Below are 22,045 nucleotides of genomic sequence, written 5' to 3'. Positions count from 1 at the left end.
TACTCCAATGGCCTCCAGTCACCAGAGCTCAATCCAACCTTTGGGATGTGGTGGCCACCTTTGGGATGTGGTGGAATAGGTGATTCGCATCATGGATGTGTAGCTGACAAATCTGCAGCAACTGCGTGATGCTATCATGTCAATATGGACCAAAATCTGAGGAATGTTTCCAACACCTTGTTGAATCTATGCCATGAAGCATTAAGGCAGTTCTGAAGGCAAAAGCGGGTCCAACATGGTACTAGCAAGGCGTACCTAATAAAGTGGCTGGTGAGTGTTTATCAACCATATGTTCAGAAGCCATGTGGGCTCCTTGCCAGTAAGGTGGGGGCTTTGATCAGTAAAACCACTATCATATTTAATATTAGATCCAACTGGGAGCATCACCTGGATCGCATCCTGATTGGCATGTCAACAGAGAAGGCTATGTAGAGTAACCACTGCTAGGCAACCTTCGGGGGGCTCAGCTGTCCACAACCAATTGTGCTGGCCCTCCCGCGGAAGACCCATCAGCCCCATAAAGTAACCAGCACTGGGTCCCATTGCACTGCCGCCACTGCCATGGAGACAGAGGCCGGTGCTATCAATAACAGGGACAGGACAGCAAGAGGAGGCTGGGAACCCAAATGATGATGAAATGCCAGGGCCCGATCGCAAGTGTGACCTTTGTGACCCTAGTAGTTCCGCCACTCATCCACATTTACTTGGAATGTGCAGATGGGGGAATCTTTTTTTTTTTTTTAGTTCAATCTACTGGCTGAACGAAAACAAAAAAATGATCAATGTATGGGCTGCCTAAGTGTGAACTGTGAGCAAGTTTGTGAAGCTCTTGGAAGAACTGAGAGGGAGATAAGGACAGTTCAGTGATCACAGCGTAATGCAGTGCTCACTCACCCAAGGGCCGAGACTGGTAGCTCTGACATCATTGACGCAGCTAAGAAAGCGTACCTGGCTGTTTTTCATATTTCAAGCCCACACATCCCCTCTCTCTGACACACATTTTGCCACGTGAAGAAACAAGCGACACACACAGCAAAACACAGTAAAAAAAGTGCAAACCACAACACAACAAAATGCCCCATGAGCTGCTTTGACACATGTAGTGCATCTGAGCTATGCGTGTTGTGGGAAAAACGTGGCAAAAAAAATGCTAGGTGCTAGGTGTGAATGGGGCCTGAAAGTGAAATTGGTGTGTTTACACAAAAACAATGAGGCTCCATTCAAATCTGCGCTGTTTCCAAATGCATGGCAAACCGAACAGAAAATGCGTGCTGCCATGCGTTTCAGAAACACGTTGCAAATGAGCATCGCGCTTTCATTGTCATTAAATGTTTAAGGCACCCCAAGCGTGGAAAGCAGGCCTGCGTTTGCCCTGTGACAAATGATGGTAAAAGATGGTAAACACACATTATGCTCCAAAAAAGTTCTGGAACTGCTTTGGGGCGTTTGTCGCATTTATTCAAGTAAATGGGCTGCCCTATGAGCAGAAATGCTCCAAAACGCTCCCCAAAAAACAAAATAATCACTACGTGGAGGTGTGACTGGCGTCTGACAGCTGAGTGTCTCCGTCCACTCCCTCCTTTGTACTTGTATGAAGAACAATTTCCCTTAGAATTACCAGAACTATGGAATAAGATGACCCACCTGAACAATCCATTCAATTTGTATCAAATCAGGAAGGCTCTTGCACTAAATAGTACAAACAAGTGGTTACTGCCCTCACCTATAACTGGTCACTGCAACAAGGAGCATTGGAAAAGCAACGCATGTAAAAAAACAAAAAAGAATTTCCAAGCTCAACTTACCGACGAGCCTGTGACCAACCAAATTGACCGGTCCAACAGCATGCGTTAAAAACATGGATTTAGTTGTACAAATACATGTGTACGACACAGCGTCCTGACAAGGCACCCCATTTTCTGTGGACCTGAACTTTAATTTCTCTGAGTCTCCAACAATGGAAACACTTGAATTTAAAATGGATGGGTGTAGGGCAGACAACCTGGAGGGAGCACACCCCTCCTTAAAGGCACAGGGGCAGACTGAGTAAACTGCTTGGCTAACATAATTCATACTACAAACAAGTGGTTACTGTCCCCACCTATAACTGGTCACTGCAGCAAGGAGCATTGAAAAGGCATGTAAAAAAAAAAAAAAAAAAGAAAAAAAAAAAAAAAAAAAAAAAAGGAATTTCCAAGCTTCACTTACCGACCAGCCTGTGACCAACCAAATTGACCCGTCCAACAGTATGCGGTAAAAACAGTGGTTTCGTTGCAATTATATTGGCCAGGCAACGCACTGACACCTTTGCTGCCATAGTGCTATGGGCTGGGTGTTCAGTATTCCCCTGCGCCTTTAAGGAGGGGTGGTCTTCCTCAAGGTTATCTGCCCTACACCTGTCCATTTAAATGCATGTGCTTCCATTGTTGGAGACTCTCAGAAATTAGAGTTTAGGTCCACAGAAAATGGGGTGCCTTGCCGGGGCTCTGTGGCTTATGCATGTATTTGCAAAAGTGTGCAACTAAACCCCTGTTTTTAAACGCATACTGTTGGACAGGTCAATTCAATTGGTCGCAGGCTGGTCGGTAAGTTAAGCTTGGAAAGTCCTTTGTTTTTTTTCTCTTGCACTACATAGCTGATGGTAGATCTAAAGGTGATTATACAATCAAATTGTACAGAAAGTGGGTAGAAACACCACAGGAGGTGGTAGAGAAATAAAGGTGGTGTGGTCAAGAGTGGTGAACAGGCCCGCTCTGGAAGTGCATGCTGAGATATGATATATGAGATATGATATACAGGAAGTGATGGAATTTAAAAACATTTTTTAAAAATCCAAGTAGACAGATGAAAATGTAAAGCTTATATAGAAGTAGCAAATTAAAATAAGCATAATGGGATGGCTGGGCCAGAAATGACAACAGAAAACACTTCCATTTATTATGAAAAGTGAAACTCTGCCCGAAAAGGTGAACTTCGCCTTTATACGAAGGAGGGAATGCTACACTATGGCAAACATGGCGCTATCATGATGTTGCTGCCATCAATTTTAAAATCTTATTTTTTTTCTTAAAATTGTAAATTTTTTCAATTTAAACATTTGAGATTTTTTCTATTTTCTATTGCTAATGAAATATTGGTTTATGAGATTTGCAAATTCTCACATTTAGTTTTTATGCATTGGGGTTGTAAAAAAAGATCTATGTACATTTATTTTATATTTTTTTGTAGTCCGCAGGAGTCCGATATACAGATCATTTTTATACAGCGTAGGCAGGATAGATTGAAGGAGGGAACAGTTTTAGTCATAGTTTGTGTGGGGCTTTATGTCCACTTTAAGCCTGCATTCACACCTGAGCGTTTCAAAGCTGGGCGTTTTTAGCACGCTTTTGCCGCGTTTTTGTTCAGAACACCAATGCAAAAGGCAGAACAATGCCTGTAATCTGCCCCAAAGAAGCTCATGTTTTTTTGGGCTTAAGGCGTTTTTCAGGGGTTTTGCTTCAGGTGACAAAAAAAAGCTCAGATGTGAACAGGTGCCATTGAAATAAATGGGATTTTGCTTGATGGGCTTATTTCAGGCATTTTTTCAGGCGTTTTACGAGCTGGAAATACTCAGGTGTGAATGCAGCCCAAGGTCTCCCATTTACACATAAAACCGATTCGCTCATCCCTTACTCTTCTACAATTTCAGTCCGTATGCGCCGATTTTATCTTTAGAACAGACAGAGATAATTCTCCGTGAATCCTGTGTCATGGGTGCACACTACTAAATGCGTACCTGTAAAATAATAATTTATACACATAGCAACACTAAAGATATAAAACAGTTAAAAAAAACGTAATGCAACAAATAGAAATGATTACAGCAAAACTACCCAACCAAAGCCATTACTTTAAACATAAACTACACCAAAAGAAGTAAAGATGCTTCTAGATCAGTAATGTAATCGGCTTCAAATCTCAAATACTGCAGTGAAGATTCACAGTGACCTACTAAATGCCCTTACAAAACATTTTTCAGGTTGAACACTGTTGAAAGAACAAATATCTGTCAAATTATTCTAATGTTTCAAGCAAGAGTGCAGCAAGGGCAGCTGTAACAGTTTACAAATTAAAGCAGTGCTGTGGAATAAATGCATTTGACAGTGTATTTGCATATGCTAATGGTAATATTTGATGCTATGCAAAGGCAGACAGCAAGGATCAAAACAGCCTTTCGTTCTTCAACTAGACAGCATAACCAGTCAGGTTATATTGAAAAAGCCAATATGAATAGAAATAGCCCTGAACCTTAAGGCCTCACACACGGACATTAAAAAAAAAAACTAGGTGTAAAGCTAGTACCGACACCAGGAAAAAAAAAAGGCGTTAAAAACACAATTTTATCCCCGTTTTGCATTGGCTTCAATTCGCGTTTAGCCGCGCTACCTTTTAGCCGTGTTTCTCTGCCTCTATTCAAAATCAATGGTTCCCTGTGGGTACCATTGAAGTCGCACCATCAAGATGAACAGACTTGCAGTGCGACCTGTGTGCTGAGAATCTTGAAGGGGAACCCTGCCAAAATGTAAACAGTGTGAACCCCCACACCGAAAAAAAAAAATGGCGTGGGGGTCCCCACTCCAAGCCCCCAGATCCCTGCCCCCCCACTCTAGGTGAATGAGGGCAAATCGTACCCCTACACATTCAACTAAATAAACAGTGTCAAAAATACACACACTACACAGGTTTTTTTAAAGTATTTTATTAAGGTAGCGCCAACTCTTCTCCCTCCTCTGTCGCTGACTTCTCGCTCTTTTGCTGGGTCTTCTCCCACTGCTCTTCTTCTGATGCACACGGTGGACCCAGCATTACACCGGGAGATCACGTCAAGTCAACATTGGAAGAAGAACAGAGGGAAAACACCCAGCAAAAGAGCTAGAAGACCCAGCAAAAAAGAGCTAGAAGACAGCAGAGAGGAGACACGGCAGAAGAGGGCGAAGACAGCGCGGAGAGGGAGACAAACTCGCCGGAGGAGGGAGAAGAGCCGGAGAGGGGAGACAGAAATCGGAAGAGACGCCGGAACTGATTTAATAAATTATTTTAAAAACCTGTGTAGTGTTTTTATTCCTTAACACTTTTTTGGAGTGAATGGGTAGGGGTACGATGTACCCCATACTCATTCACCTAGGGTGGGGGGTCAGATTCCGATAAGTCTCCGCCCGCAGACCAACAACCAAGGGCAAGGGCTGTCGGGAGGAGGCCTTTGTCATCAACATTGAGACAAGGTGCTTTGGGGTGGGGGCGCAGAGCCCCCCTGCCCCAAAGCACCCACCCCCCATGTTGAGGGCATGTGGCCTGGCATGGTTCAGGGGGGGGGGGGGGCGCTTGCTTGCCCCCCTTTCCTGACCTGCCAGGCTGTGTGCTCGGATAAGGGTCTGGTATCGTCTTGGGGGGGGGGGGTCCTCAAGCAAAATGTTTTTTTACATTTTGTCAGGGTTCCCCTTCAAGATTCTCCAGCACACAAGTTGCACTGCAAGTCGGATCATCTTGATCCAACTTCTATTCAAATTAATGGGCTCCCATAGGGAACCACTGATTTTGAATAGAGGCAGAGAAACGCCAGACGAGGCTTAACGCTGTGTATAGAGTTAAACCGTGTTTAACACCTTTTACCGCCGTCTGGCGTTTTTTACAGCTCTAGCGCTGGAGCCTCAGAACGCACTGGTCCTGAGTTTTTTTTGGAGCTTAAAAACGCCAATGCCTGTTACAACTCAAAAACGTCATGGTGTGTATGATGATACTGAATAATATGGAGCGGCATTTTTAAGCTGCAAAAACGTCAGTGTGTATGAGGCCTAAATACAAGTATGTTTGTTTTGTTTAAATAAATTATATTTCCATAACAAACTCAAAATAACAAGGATTTATTCTTCACCACACCCTTTCACTTCCAGAGCAATTTCTTTGTACACATGGTAAAAACACGTTTTAGGCCTGAAGATTAAACTCCCAAATATTATTTAAATTCTGAAAGCAGATACAGTGGAGAATACCATGCTGGATTTGTTTTGGGTCCCATGATTTTAGTACAATGGTTTAGCAAATGTATATTTTCAGAAGAAGAAAAAAAAAAGTTTACTTATCTCTCTACAAAGCACTAGGTCCCATGTCTTTCTGCTGTTCCTCTGTTATCAGCATGATGACTTCTGACAAGTTCCCCCCAGACAGGAGACAAAAGCAGCCTGAGATTTGTGTCATTGTGGGTGCTATAAATAGATTAGCTGAGAGCTTGTCTTGTCACAGCACTGCTGTGAAACTATCTTCGTTCTTCTGTCTATGTGGAGTGGGAGTGTGTGCCTTTCCTCCAATCAGCTGTCACACAATGTAAGCCCAGACACCACTCCTACTACAGAATGGGGAAGTAAAAATTCTAACAATGTCAGAATTCTAAAGAATATAGCTAAACAGATATACATGTAAAACTTATGTAAGGAGATTTTTTTCATCCCTGTGTATCATCTGAGGCTGTTCACTTCACTGGGTATAGGAGAGGGTTTACATTAACTGTAAAATTACGTGCACCGTGAAACAGTGCAACTTTTGGCAACTTTGGCAGACAGTGCAACTTTGGCAGGCAACACTTTAAAGGGCTTGTTAACACTTGCTTCAAAACATGACTTCGGACATGCTTTTTAAAGCTCTCTGGAAGCCAGTCAAAGCACCTGTCACTAAATAAAATGGATAGCTTACAGGCCTGTTTAAGCCTTGTGTGACAGACCTAGCCGGGAAAGAGACTTTTGGAGGGGACTGTATGCTAGCCTCTTGCCGATCAATCGGGGGCCCTTGCATTTGGGGGAATGGTGCTCTTTGTGAGCTGTATGTCTGGGGACCCTGGATTTGCCATATTGGAATAGTGGCTGATTCATAATGCTGGGACAGATACTGTTAGGAGATGCTGATGTAAATTCCAACACCTGTCGGTCTATTGTCTGCTAAAATGTGTATTGTAAATAAGTCTACTATGGGATCTAAGAGTCATTAGATCCCCATTGTTATTTGTGTTAATTAACTCTGATATTGTGTGAAGAAGAGTCTATGTTGATTGTGATAATGTTGATTGGATTTTCTGAACTACAAGATGGCCAGTCTGGCCTAATGGTCATGTCTGAGTCATCTAGTCTGTCTAAAGGGATTAGTTAATTAGCTCATGTTAATTAGGTTAATTAGGTTACAGCTGTATTGTTAGAGTAATATGAGCAGGAGGTCTGCACCTCCACGTTGAGTGTATAAAAGCCTGTATTTTGTCAATAAAGAGAGATTTCTGGTTGAACTTACATACAGCCTGCCTGGTATTTTTTCTGAGCTATCACAACTGGGTTAGAACGGCACATAGCTGTAATTCTAATCCTGGAGCATTGGATGACCGAGCAATCAGATGGTGCGATCTGTAATCTGTGTCAATCGCTGCAGAGGAGTGTCGGGAGAGTGGAACCGAGCGAGCAAAGGGGCTCGTTACATTGGTGGCAGCAGTGGGATTTGCTCTCCAGTTACTGGGACACTCCAAACCAGCCTGCAGGAGAGCCACGCTGAAAGACTTACTTGAGAGCCGTGGAGGGAATGGTGGGATCGTGCTTCCTTGCCGTGAACACATCCAAACCATGACCTGGATCCAAGGTAGCAGGATAGCAGGAGAGGAGAAATACCAGCCACCATGGATGAGGAATTCAGAAGGAGGTTGCGAGAGGAGATACAGCACAGAGGACCAGTATCAGAGCAGGTCCTGCTAGGATGGTTTGATTCTGTCCGCTGTGAGCTCTGGAAGGAAGCGCTAGCCCGTGAGCAGCGACACCAGGGAAAAGTTCTCCCCTCCATCCATGTGAGGTACTGGTCGCAGTATGAAGTGCGAATGCTGTTTTTGGGGGAACAGCCGAACCAGGAGTGGACAGCCGAGTTAAGCAGGCTGATCCGGGCAGAAATGCGGTTGGACAAGAGCTACAGAGCCCTCCAGTGGTATGTAGCCCAAGTGTGCCCATGGACAGCGGATGACAACCCCACGGAAGGCTTTGACTACGATGGCCTGGGATTGTTATACTGGAGGCTGTCCAGGGACCCTGACTTTGGAAGTGATCGGGAGTGGCGTTTAGAGGAAATAATGAAGCACAGAGAGCGGAGACTGAATGTCTCAGAAGTGCACTGGGCACTGGAAGATTTTGAGTTTCTGGCCGTTCAGGAATGGGAGTTGGAGATCGCCTACAAACAGCTGTTAGACTCTGCTCAGCAGCAGGGTGGTGCTCCCTTTGCCTGGGACTATCATGAAATGCCAGTTGACAACTCTGAAATCCTGGCTGAAGAGTTGACAATGTGGCAGAGTAACGGTGTACTTTGCCAACCTGCCCCCGCAGCTATGGAGGCGGAGGTCTTATGGCGGATGCAGCATGTGCTGACTGACCTTGATGAACCTGTTTCTGCATTGAATGATCTTGGATGGAGGAATGTGCCTGTCCAGCAGAATGCCAGAGAATCGGCAGTGGAAAATCTGAAGATTGCCATCCCCAAACCTGAAGTGCTGACAACAGGGCAGAGCTCTGCTAACCTCTGCCCAGCACTGATAGCATCTTCTGGGTTCCACGGAGAGGAGATGGTGAACCTTTATCCCCAGACACCAGTTGCAGAGACAGGGGATTTGATAGACTTTTCTGCTGAGGAAGAACAACCTGGTGAGCCTCCAGCAGAAGAAGAGCTGTTATTTGGGCCAAACTTCACTATGCTCTGCCCAGCACCAACAGAAGTATCTGTGAAGTTACAAGGAACTTCCCCAGCTGAAGCGCTGGCAACCGGACAGAGGGTCCAAGATCTCTGCCCTACACCTGCGTCGGTTCTGGAGGCTCAGGGTGAGAAGGAGGTGGTCACTTCCCAGCAGCAGATCAGGATACAGGGGGAGAAGGGAGAGGAGGTGTTTGTCGTCCCTCCCCAACAGTTAGCCGGAGCAGATGGTGTGGGGTTTCCAGCAGAAGGGCTGGCAACAGGGCCGAGTACTGCTGGACTTTGCCCTCAACTAACAGAGCATGGATGTCCTGTGAAGGTGGATGGGACTTCAGTCTCCACCTGTATACCCCAGGGATGCTGGGCAGTCGGCCCAGATCCCCAACAGCATGACAGAGTGAGCCCGGACACCCTGTCTTCTCTCCAGCGGCAGAAAGGTCTCCAGGGAGAAGGGCCAGTTAGTCTCCTGCCAAAAGGGGAGAAATGTGACAGACCTAGCCGGGAAAGAGGCTTTTGGAGGGGACTGTATGCTAGCCTCTTGCCGATCGATCGGGGGCCCTTACATTTGGGGGAACGGTGCTCTTTGTGAGCTGTATGTCTGGGGACCCTGGATTTGCCATATTGGAATAGTGGCTGATTCATAATGCTGGGACAGATACTGTTAGGAGATGCTGATGTAAATTCCAACACCTGTCGGTCTATTGTCTGCTAAAATGTGTATTGTAAATAAGTCTACTATGGGATCTAAGAGTCATTAGATCCCCATTGTTATTTGTGTTAATTAACTCTGATATTGTGTGAAGAAGAGTCTATGTTGATTGTGATAATGTTGATTGGATTTTCTGAACTACAAGACGGCCAGTCTGGCCTAACGGTCATGTCTGAGTCATCTAGTCTGTCTAAAGGCATTCGTTAATTAGCTCATGTTAATTAGGTTACAGCTGTATTGTTAGAGTAATATGAGCAGGAGGTCTGCACCTCCACGTTGAGTGTATAAAAGCCTGTATTTTGTCAATAAAGAGAGATTCCTGGTTGAACTTACATACAGCCTGCCTGGTATTTTTTCTGAGCTATCACAACTGGGTTAGAACGGCACATAGCTGTAATTCTAATCCCGGAGCATTGGATGACCGAGCAATCAGATGGTGCGATCTGCAATCTGATTCAATCGCTGCAGAGGAGTGTCGGGAGAGTGGAACCGAGCGAGCAAAGGGGCTCGTTACACCTTGCTTTTGCTTTGCATCAAAAATTATACCCCATGTCGCTTTAGTGGTGCTTCAAAGCCTCCATAGAAGTCTTTGACAAAGCTCGCATGGAGCACCTGAAGTTTTTGAGAGGCTTCAATTCAGCTTTGCTTTTTTGGAGAAATTGCAGTTATGAGATAACACACATGGCATCTACCAAGCTTCATGCAAGCTTCACCAAAGCATCACCAAAGCATCATCGAAGCACCACTGAAGCACCACTGAAGCATCATCGAAGCATCATCGAAGCATCAAAAACACATCAAAAGTCCAAGCAAGTGTAAATGAGCTCTTAAGGGCTCATTTACACTTGCTTCAAAACATGGCTTCAGTCACTTTTTTTTAAAGCTCTTTGAATACCAGTCAAAGCTCCTGTAGCTAAATGAAATGGTTAGCTTAACAGGCCTGTTTACACCTTGCGTTTGCTTTGCTTCAAAAATGTTACCCCATCTCGCTTTGTTGGTGCTTCAAAGCATCTTTAAAGCCTCCATAGAAGTCTTTGAAAAAGCTCGCTTGAAGCACCTGAAGCGTTTAAGAGGCTTGAATTCAGCTTTAGCTTTGCTTTGTTTTGGATTACTTGCAGGTTTGAGAAATCCACACACACAGGGCCTCTGCAAAGCTTTAATAAAGCTTCAAAAAGCATCACTGATGCACCACCAAAACATTGCAGAAGCATCACAAACACATCAAAAAAGCATGTGAAAGTGGTAAGCGCTTTAATGCGTGTTGGAAGTTGAAACAAGGGTAAGGGCCAGTTGACACCACATGCAGTCCAGTGCAGTTTTTTTTTTCTACATCAAAAACACATGGATAGTATGTTATATGGCTTTCAACGACATAGTTCACACCAGTGCGGTCAGTTCTAGTGTGTTCCAGAAAAATGAAACTTAGAACATGCTGCATTTTTTTCTACATTGGACTGTACTGGAATGCGGTAAAATGCACCAGAATGCACCAAAAACACACTGGAATACATGTCCTTATTTAAGGTTAAGAAAAGAGGGGGGGGTGGGGGGGAATTAACCGAACCGCACCAAAAACACACAAACACATCAAATACATGTTAAAAACGGGCATGGAAAAAAGAATCCGGAACACATCCAAACTGCGTTTCTATCGTGTGAACTGGCCCTAAATGAGCCCTAAAGTGTAGCCCAATTCTCATTCTTGTACACATGCGTTTACATATATATGTAAAAGTACAGGGGGGGGGCTTTACATTTTTTTTATAATTATGCATATTGATTCATTAGCCGTTTGCCCAGCCAACACTCCCAGAGAATGACAGCTCTGAACCAGGAAGTGACCTAATACATGTTGCTTCCTAGTTCATTCACCAGAGGGAGGGTTCATCCACCCTACCCAGCAACACCCACCATGGTGAGACAGTGGAGCCTGGGATACATGGGGGGGGGGGGGGTCTGTGCCTGTGGAATTGATTGGGCAGATGGTTACAGAAGAAAGCTGACAGTTTGTGGAATACTCAAATTCCTGGCAGCCGTGTAAAAGGTGAGAAATGGCTATGCACAGTGGGTAGAGACTGTCTTCAGAAAAATGAAGAAAATGTTGCTGCCCCCAAACTCTCTCCACTGTTGTACGGAGCTCTAAGTAAGGGAGGAGCATGACCCCCTAAAACACATAACCAGAGGATGTACATCTAGACAATGGGAGGTGTTCAGCATTGTGGGAATTATGGCCATAGTGTGGCTAAAAAAGTTTTTATATTATTGGCAGTCGATTGATGGAATATATTATTTCCCAGATAGAAGTGAATTTGAAGCTTATTCATCTACTATTTTTGTGAGCAAATTTCCATTACTTTTTATAATAAAACATATAAACAATCTTTACTATGCCCGGTGCACTCAGCGCGTTTTGTGTTTGTTTGGCTGACTGACAGACCAGATCAAATGCAGGAAGCAGCAAGGCTTAAGGGTACAGTGTTTTATGCAAAGCAAAGGTCTACAGGATTGAAAAAAATAAAGGGAATTGTTTACTTTGTCTTACATAGGGACTGCTGTTTATTTTATTGGTACAGCAGGCAGTATGTGCAGGAGAGTATTGTAGCAGGGAAATGCAGTCAGGGGAGGCTGGTGATGAACATAAAAAACAAAAAAAAAAAAAACGAAAACACACGATTGAGCTTCGAGGGTCGTAGCTCGGCGACCTGGGATAACTGACTCCCTACCCCACCACTGGTCAAAATTTGGGGCCCCTGTTGAATGCCACTATGTGTTGACCCAGGGACAACACATCACAGGAATTTGAATTGTCTCCCACTCCATCCAAAACTAGAAGTACATGTGTATGGCTTTAGATACATTTCTTATTCACACAAGAAAGAAATGTATTGGATGGAGTGGGAGACAATTCAAATTCCTGTCCGGTGATGTGTTGCCCCTGGTGCACCCTTGTTCTGATTCCTGGGTCAACACATAGTTGCATTCAGCAGGCCCCAGGACGACGTCAGGTGTGACAAAATGCGTAGGGAGGAGCAACGTGCTGACGTCACCGTGTTCACTCAGGTCCCGGAGTGACGGGCTGCTATCAAGAACCGGCCGGCTTGTTTATACTGCGATCTCTTATTGTTTTAACTGCAAGTGCACTACTTTCTTATTTAAATATAGTAACCAAGGATTTTACACTATGAAAGCTTTTATGTCTTTTTGGGGATCAATGGGCAACACGTGCCCCTGAAAAATTACATTCTGTGAAGACACTGGGATCACCGTCCCATCTCTCAAAAGGCCTGGGCTGAGTATTAAGCCACAAGCGAGTGTGATCTCCTGTAATAGGAGATCATTTGGCGTTGGTAAGCGGCAGTGTGTGCAGATGTCTTTATATCTTTTAACCACGACTCTTGGGTGTATCGTGTGTTAATTTCACGTTTGAAAATCATCTTAAAACAGTGGACTATTTAACCACTTCCGGACCGCCGCACGCCGATGCACGTCCAAACTTTGAAGGGGGGATATCGTTGTTATGGCAGCAGCTAGCTGCCATAATCCCAGTATCCCCGTTTTTGTGCGGTGGTCCTCTCTCTAATAAAAGTGGTCCCTGCGGCGGATTCGCCGCAAGATCACTTTTAATCGGTGGCGGGAGAGGGCCCCCCTCTCGCCGCGATCTGGTGCCCTCCGCCGCTTACCGGAGCTGTGACACTGCTGGGCAGAAGCGACGTCAAAACCTCACTTCCGCCCACGCCTCTTAAAGGCATATTTTTTTCAATGTCATTTTTTTAAATGACTTTTTTTTTTTTAATTGCATTTTAGTGTAAATATGAGATCTGAGGTCTTTTTGACCCCAGATCTCATATTTAAGAGGTCCTGTCATGCTTTTTTCTATTACAAGGGATGTTTACATTCCTTGTAATAGGAATAAAAGTGACACCATTTTTTTTTTTTTTAACGGTGTAAAAATAAATAAAATGATGTAAAATAAATAATAAAAAAAAAAAAACCCCGTCCCGACGAGCTCGCGCACAGAAGCGAATGCATACGCGAGTAGCGCCCGGATATGAAAATGATGGACTTGTTAAAAGCCTAGAACACACAATCGGCTTTTTTTGTTCAACCCAGCTCAGGTCAGAGATGCTGTACCAACGAACCGACGCTGGTACCGCAATCTCCCCTGCTGAGCTATTGTGTTCTGACAGGGGGGCGGCCTCTCTGGTCACTCTGAGAGACTCTGGTCAGCACTCTCAGACATTGGCTGAGTGTGCTGTTTGGGAGCTGGTCGGCTGCTGGGTATTACTGGATGCCCATCCAACAAAAGCTGGCCAAACGGCCGGCTTCTGTCAGACCGGCTGCCATACACATGGACCCAATGTTGCCAGTTTTTTTTTCTTTCAACCGGCCAATGTCGCCCAACATTTGGCCTGAGTGTACTAGGCTTAAAGGGCACTTTTGTTCTTTACATTTGGCAGGGGTGTGTTCTATCTCGGAGTCCTGCGTTATGACAGGAGGCAGTATGTGTAGGACAGAACTGCAAAAAGGTTTGACAGCAGGCAATATGTGAAAGAGTGTGGAGGGTGTGACAGCAGAAAGAATAGTTATTTTTTGATCCAAAAACTGTGGTTTTACTGATCTTTCCATAATTAACGACAAAATCACTAAAAAAATAGCCATACAGATAAATATTAAAAGGAGGGAACATTAAAATCAGTGTTCAGGGAACAGGTTATTCTGTTACACTGGAGGTGGCAATGCTTGTGTCAGCAGCATCAGACTGTGAAGGTGATAGGGAGGACAAAAAATGAAATAGGAGCAGTGTGACAGTGGAATTTCAGACAATAGGGGTTGAAAAGGGAACACAAAAATCAGGCTATTAGCAATGACTTTGTCATGAAGTCAAGATGTAGTAAAGGTGGCACTGGGGACATGGGAGTTGAGACAGGACTTTGTTTCCAGAGATGTTTAAACAGGCAATGGGTCAGTGGAACTGAAATTCTCAATGGACATAGTCAGTGGAGATTGGAACTGTTAGTTGGCATTCTGCACTGAATAAATCTAAGGGATTATCACATGCACTGGAGACTGGGTGCTGAGGGGTTAATGCACATGCACTGGGAACAGAAGGGTTATTACACATGTGCTGGTGACTGGTCACTGAGGGGTAAATTCATATATGCTAGGAACTGACAGCTAAGAAATTGTTGCACATAAGCAGAAGAGTCTGAAGATAAAGCACATACAGTAAGTACTGAGTGCTATTCTACATGAGATGGGTGCTGGATGCCAAGAGGTAAACATAATAGGCAGCACTCCAAACAACTAACTTTCTGATTTTCATATATTTATGAAAGAAAAGCAACATATACAGACAAAACCGTACACCAGAGTACATGCACAAGATCTCCCCACAGTTCCTCTAGCTACATAAAGACAAACTCTCAGCCACAAGCAACATATGCATTTTCATTAGAACAGGGAGGTGATCCAGGCGAATAGTATAGCAATTATATATAGTTACATAGTAGGCGAGGTTGAAAAAAGACAAAAAAAAAGTCCAACCCATGTGTGTGATATGTCAGTATTACATTGTATATCCCTGTATGTTGCGGTCATTCAGGTGCTTATCTAATAGTTTTTTTAAACCATCGATGCTCTCCGCTGAGACCACATCCTTGAGCTCTAATGCCCCGTACACAAGGTCGGATTTTCCGACGGAAAATGTGTGATAGGACCTTGTTGTCGGAAATTTCCGACCGTGTGTAGGCTCCATCACACATTTTCCATCGGATTTTCCGACACACAAAGTTTGAGAGCAGGCTATAAAATTTTCCGACAACAAAATCCGTTGTCAGAATTTCCGATCGTGTGTGCACAAATCCGACGCACAAAGTGCCACGCATGCTCAGAATAAATAAAGAGATGAAAGCTATTGGCTACTGCCCCGTTTAGAGTCCCGACATACGTGTTTTACATCACCGTGTTCAGAACGATCGGATTTTCCGACAACTTTGTGTGACCGTGTGTATGCAAGACAAGTTTGAGCCAACATCCGTCGGAAAAAATCCTAGGATTTTGTTGTCGGAATGTCCAATCAATGTCCGACCGTGTGTACGGGGCATAACAGTAAAGAACCCTCTACGTATTTTAAGGTTAAACCTCTTTTCTTCTCATTTCAATGAGTGGCCACGTGTTTTGTTAAACTCCCTTCTGCAAAAAAAGTTTTATCCCTATTGTGGGGTCACCAGTACGGTATTTATAAATTTAAAACATATCCCCTCTCAAGCGTCTCTTCTCCAGAGAGAATAAGTTCAGTGCTTGCAACCTTTCCTCATAACGAATATCCTCCAGACCCTTTATTAGCTTAGTTGCCCTTCTTTGTACTTGCTCCATTTTCAGTACATCCTTCCTGTGGACTGGTGCCCAGAATTGGACAGCATACTCTAGGTGCGGCCGGAGTCTTGTAGAGTGGGAGAATTATCATTTTATCTCCGGAGTTGATCCCCTTTTTAATGCATGCCAATATTCTGCTTGCTTTGTTAGCAGCAGCTTGGCATTGCATGCCATTGCTGAGCCTATCATCTACTAGGACCCCCAGGTCCTTTTCCATCCTAGATTCCCCCGGAGGTTCTCCCTCCAGTGTATAGATTGCATTCATATTTTTGCCACCCAAAATGCATTATTTAAAATTTTTTTACATTAAACCTCATTTGCCATGTAGTTGCCCACCCCATTAATTTGTTCAGATCTTTTTGTGAGGTTTCCACATCCTGCGGAGAAGTTATTGCCCTGCTTAGCTTAGTATCGTCCGCAAATACAGAGATTGAACCATTTACCCCCATCCTCCAGGTCGTTTATGAACAGTATAAAACAGGATTGGTCCTAGCACAGAACCCTGGGGGACCTCACTACCCCCACCCCTGACCATTCCGAGTACTCCCCATTTATCACCACCCTCTGAACTCGCCCTTGTAGCCAGTTTTCAATCCATGTACTCACCCTATGGTCCATGCTAACGGACCATATTTTGTACAGTAAATGTTTGTGGGGAACTGTGTCACATGCTTTTGCAAAATCCAGATACACCACGTCTACAGGCCTTCCTTTATCTAGATGGCAACGCACCTCCTCATAGACCGTTAATAGACTGGTTTGGCAAGAAGGATTCCTCATGAATCCATGCCGATTACTGCTAATGATACTGTTCTTGTTACTAAAATCTTGTATATAGTCCCTTATCATCCCCTCCAAGAGCTTGCATACTATTGATGATAAGCTAACTGGTCTGTAATTCCCAGGGATGTATTTTGGGCCTTTTTTAAATATTGGTGCTACATTGGCTTTTCTCCAATCACCTGGTACCATTCCAGTCAGACGGTCAGTAAAAATTAGAAACAGTGGTCTGGCAATTGCTTGACTGAGTTCCCCTAGTATATTAATGTTAAGTTTACAAAGTCTAATTTTATTTCAGTCCTCTGTTAACCATGGAGGTGCTACCTGTGATGTGTCATAAGGATAAATACTGCAGTTACGGTTACTGAACCCCCCCCCCCATTTCCTCATGAAGACTGAGGAGAAGAATAAATTCAATACCTTCGCCATCTCCCCATCCTTTGTAACCAGAAGTCCTTCCTCATTCTTTATGGGGGCAATATGGCCTGTCCTTTTTTTTCCGTTTACATACTTAAAGAATTTCTTGGGATTTTTTTTTGCTCTCCTCCGGTATGTGTCTTTTGTGTACTATCTTAGCCGCCCTAATTGCACCCTTGCATTTCTTGTTGCATTCTTTATCAAATCTGAATGCTGATGATGATCCCTCAACCCAGTATTTTTTGAAGGCCTTCTCCCTTGCTTTTATATGCATTTTTACATTGGAGTTAAGCCACCCCATTGGGTAAATTTATTACCCAATGGGGTGCATTGGCTAATGCCCTTATTTAATATGCTTTTAAAGCAAATCCATCTCTCTTCTGTGTTCTTTGTTCCTAAGATTTTATCCCAATTCATGCCTTCTAAGAAGGTTCGTAGTTTAGGGAAGTTGGATCTTTTGAAATTCACTGTCTTTGTATCCCCCTTATGTTATGTTGTGTTGTGTTGTGTGATTTATACTGAAGCCAATTGACTTGTGATCACTGTGTATCAAACATTAATACACATAGAAACCTTAAAAAAACCTTCAGTTGACATGTCGATACCCAGGATCAGGCAGAGGTGGTAATCACAATGTTTTGGAGTAAAAACCCTGTAAAATCCCACAGGTGGATCTCACGCGATAAAGGATTTTTTACTCTGAAACATTGCGATTCCCGCCTTTGCCTGATCCTGTTTTAAAATAAATGATTAGACTGTATAGAGCTTTACATTAGACTGATTTGAGGCAGAAGGGCGGAGGAATCTGGGTCCATTAGGGTTTGTCTGTACTTGCGTGCACATCCCTATATGTAACAGCATGTTCCATTAATTCCTATGGATGATGAAGCTGCAATTTACAGAGCCTTGGTGGACACAAGAGTTGGCGTTATCACAAACAGAAGCATTTACAGATTTATTGGCTGCCAAGCTCCTTGCTATGTGCTTACCTGAAGCGGTGTGTCAAAACAAAGATTGATTACAGTCCATCATAAATTGCAGCAATAAGCATAAGTATCAGACATGGTGCTTATTCTAGAACTAATGGCTCCGAAAGTCTAACTTCAGAGTTAATGAAAAAGGAGAAATTCTTCAATATTGACATTATACAGTAGAGTTTGCTACAGCTAAAATGTCACTATGCAAACCAATGTTAAAGTTAATTATAACTAGAAATTAAACCCTAAGAGAGGGTATTTAATTTAGAAATCCTTACTTTTAATTAATAAAATAGCCTTAAGAGCTAGAACATGAACCCAACCTGACAAATTTGAGGAGTTACATTTCTGCTTTGTAGAAATGTGCCTGCTTGACATATGCATCATATTCATTACTTTCAAAAGGTTTACATTAATATACTCAGTGACAAATTAAGTAAAAACCGTGATGAATACTTTCCAAAACAGTATGTTCATAAAATAAAAGTCATAATGACAGACACTGCCATCTGAAGTACATTTTTCCCACATTATCTATCCTGAGGTATTTTCATGCCTTTATAAGTCAGTAATGTAGCAAATACACTTTAGAAGAAAAAAAAAAAAAAAAAAAAACATCCAACAACCAATATGCTGGTTCCAGCTGGGGACGAATTCTTGGGGTATAGCGAAATAAGTTTGGGCACCGCAGAAAAAAAAAACTTGAATCTGGACATCACAAGGTTTCATAATCAAGAATTATAATCATTATTTGATCATTGTAACAAACTTGAGTGCTTGAACATCTTCAAGGCATTAGCATAAGATAGGATAGCAATTGGTGGAATCAAGGGGAGTAGAGACAGGTACTTCTAAGATCTGTGTCTGAACCTCCCTGATGCTATGGCTCTTTATCTGGCTGCTGCCTCTGCTACACCATTGCTAATTCTCTCTTTAGAGATTTGTCGTATAGCACAAATTTAAAAAAAAAAAAAAAAAAAAAAAAAAAAAAGGGAAAATGCTTGTTGTTTCTGGTCTCGTAGATCATAGAGGTGATCAGAGACAATCTAGTCTCCGATCACCTCTATTGTAAGCCCGCACAACCACGGCGCCAGATCAGACCCCGGGACGGGTGAACCCAGGGAAGCACCGGAAAGGCGACTAATTACCCACTAGATCTGCTTTTAATTTTGTAGAGCTTCGCAAGCTGCAAAAAACAATACTGGGTTATACTCTGGTATGCCCACCTGCAATCAATCACGTACATGTACGCGATTTGGCGACAAGTTGGTAAAGGAATTCTAAACCTTCCTACCTGCACCTTTGTTTTTCAACTGCATAGGATGTGCATTGATCATGTAGTTTCATGCAGTGTTAATTTAGTCGACTAAAACGCAGGACATTTTAGTCGACTAAAACGCAGGACATTTTAGTCGACTAAAACGCAGGACATTTTAGTCGACTAAAACGCAGGACATTTTAGTCGACTAAAACGCAGGACATTTTAGTCGACTAAAACGCAGGACATTTTAGTCGACTAAAACGCAGGACATTTTAGTCGACTAAAACGCAGGACATTTTAGTCGACTAAAACGCAGGACATTTTAGTCGACTAAAACGCAGGACATTTTAGTCGACTAAAATGTACTGGAGATTCAGTTGACTAAATACAACTAAAACTAAAAAAATTGCAGAAGACTAAAATGGGACTAAAACTAAAAAGCCAATTTAGTCCTAAGACTAAAATTAACACTGGTTTCATGGTGTTATTTGTGAGCCTGTATACACAGTCTAGAATAGTAAATCTTCACATTCCAGTGTCAGCATTTTATGTTTGTGTTCAAACAGATTGCATGCAGCATGACACTGCACAGGTTAATGCATGACCTCTGTCTGTAGTCTGTGAACTTACACTTCCTGTGAAGAAACTATATTTCCTACAATCCCTGGGTCTATCAGTCTAGTATTCTACCAGTGAAAACTAGAGCAGTGAAGGGAATAAATATGTTTTTATCGCATAAGCACTCCCACATTTGTGATGCAACACAGAAAAATGGCAAGGCATTGATTGGACACTACGTGATCTGGAACAAGAAGCTATCTTGTCCCTTTGACAAATGGGAACAAGTTAAGTGAATGAATACATGGACATAGCAGAATTGATCAGCAAAAACTGCAGCCACAACATGTGAGACAATCATTACAAGTAAGGCCAACAAATGACACTGGGATAATAAGAAATCTGAAAAATACTTCAATGGAAATGATGCAGAGAGCTGGGTGAACCTACAGTACATTACAAGCTATAGAAGAAACACTCAAAATTTAAGTAGACTGTAGGGTTTCAAAGCTTGGGGAATTAAATAGTTTGTTTACATGCTTTGAGGTAGCACTCTTTAAATCGATCGTTATTAATGGCTGTTTTATTCTGCTTAAAAACTCCAGTTATTATCCCGACCCATAAAAAAGTCATAAAAAAATATCTATCTTCTGCAGCGCTATTGTGTTTTGTCAGTAGGGAGCCTTCCCTCCCGGCAGAACACAATGATTACTCCGGCGGATATAGCCACCGGCGGTAATCACATGCAAAAAAAATCTGACAAGCTGGCTTTACTGAAGTCGATCGATCGAATGCAGTACAACCAGCTTGCCTATAGATGGATCAAATCTCGGCCAGTGCCTGCTGAACCGGCTGGGATTTAATCCATCTATGGCTGGCTTAATACCTAGTTAAAACAACAAAAACATTTGAAAGTGTACAATGACTTTAAAGAAACATGCGGTAACATCTCTTGATAGCTCCATCACTCAGCAAACTCCAAAACTATCTTTCCAGCCTTCAGCATAAGCCTGTGTCATCAGTGTTAAGTGGCCAATTGCTTTAAAAAAAAAAAAAATTCTTATGTAACACTTAGGAATTTTATGTGCAACTTCATGTCATAAGCCTGACAGTTACCCATCCTGTGGATTATGCTTCAATATATTTGAAGTCACACCATAGCTTTACAAGGAAGTTTTGTGAATTTGTTCCTTTTTTTTTTATACTAGTGCAAAAGTAATCCTACAAGATTTTTTTTTTTAATAAAACAGGTTCTTTATTGAACGATAAGCAAACTGGTACAATCTGGCGACAGTAATTCACATTACACTTTGAAAATACATTTATCAGCAGCCTTCAATACAAAGAAAAAGGGAAAATCAGATACAAGAGCACATGAACAGCATATGTAGGTAACACTGTGTAATGAATAATAGACTCGACATACATCAAAAGTGCTCTGTCTCCAAAATATTATTAACCGTTGACATCAGGGGTTATGAAGGTCTATCAGGGTATTGCAACTACCGCATCTGAACAGGTTCAGGCGGGCTGAGTCCAGGGGTATCCAACCATGGTGCCCATACCTTCTCAAACTTTCCCATGCATCCCCTATGTTGGTATATATATATATATCTTTCAACATTCTGTGTGAAGGAGGGTCGGACAAAGTAGTTTACGGGCCTGGAAGAGAGCTTGATTAATTGCCACCCTCTTGGGCTCTTCCGTTATGAGGTCAGATAAGATTCCTAACAGAGAGTATCTAGGGTCAAGTGGTACTGTAATTTGAAACACCCTGTTAAGGGTATCCAGGACAGCTGTCCAATAATGGTGGAGCTTAGGACACCTCCAGAGAAGATCGATAAGGTCACCCCTATCACGTTTGCATCTATAACATGTAGGATCTGTGAGCACACCCGTATCACAGAGCCTAGCAGGAGTGAGGCATGATCTCAGTACTATGTACAATTGAGACAGTTCTGTGATGAAACTAAAGAGCTGGATACCACAGCCTGCAGTGCATCTCCCCACTGGTCACCTGATAGTGGTCCCACTTCCCTTTCCCATTTTACTTGGGCCTTGGTGGGGTAACCATCCAGGTATTTACTCAGTAGAATGTTGTAGCACTGGGAAAGAAGGCCTTTAGCACAGTCAACCGAGAAAATTAATTTAAAAGGTTGGTGTTGGTGATAAGGTCCATGAAGTTTCCTCCCCCTGAGCTGACAGCGTGTTGCCATTGCAGGTAGTAGA

At 43.0% G+C, this 22,045-nt stretch overlaps 1 protein-coding gene across 1 annotated transcript in view; it reads right to left on the bottom strand.

The window, feature by feature from the left end:
* LRRC1 (leucine rich repeat containing 1) overlaps positions 1-22,045 on the bottom strand; it is a 276,773-nt gene that overhangs the window by 27,240 nt on the left and 227,488 nt on the right. The gene's annotated exons all lie outside the window — the stretch shown is intronic.

The sequence above is a fragment of the Aquarana catesbeiana genome, linkage group LG04, assembly GCF_042186555.1.
Source record: "Aquarana catesbeiana isolate 2022-GZ linkage group LG04, ASM4218655v1, whole genome shotgun sequence".
Taxonomy (NCBI): Eukaryota; Metazoa; Chordata; class Amphibia; order Anura; family Ranidae; genus Aquarana; species Aquarana catesbeiana.
Note: the sequence above shows the minus strand (reverse complement) of the source record. Positions and strands in the feature narration are given on the sequence as shown.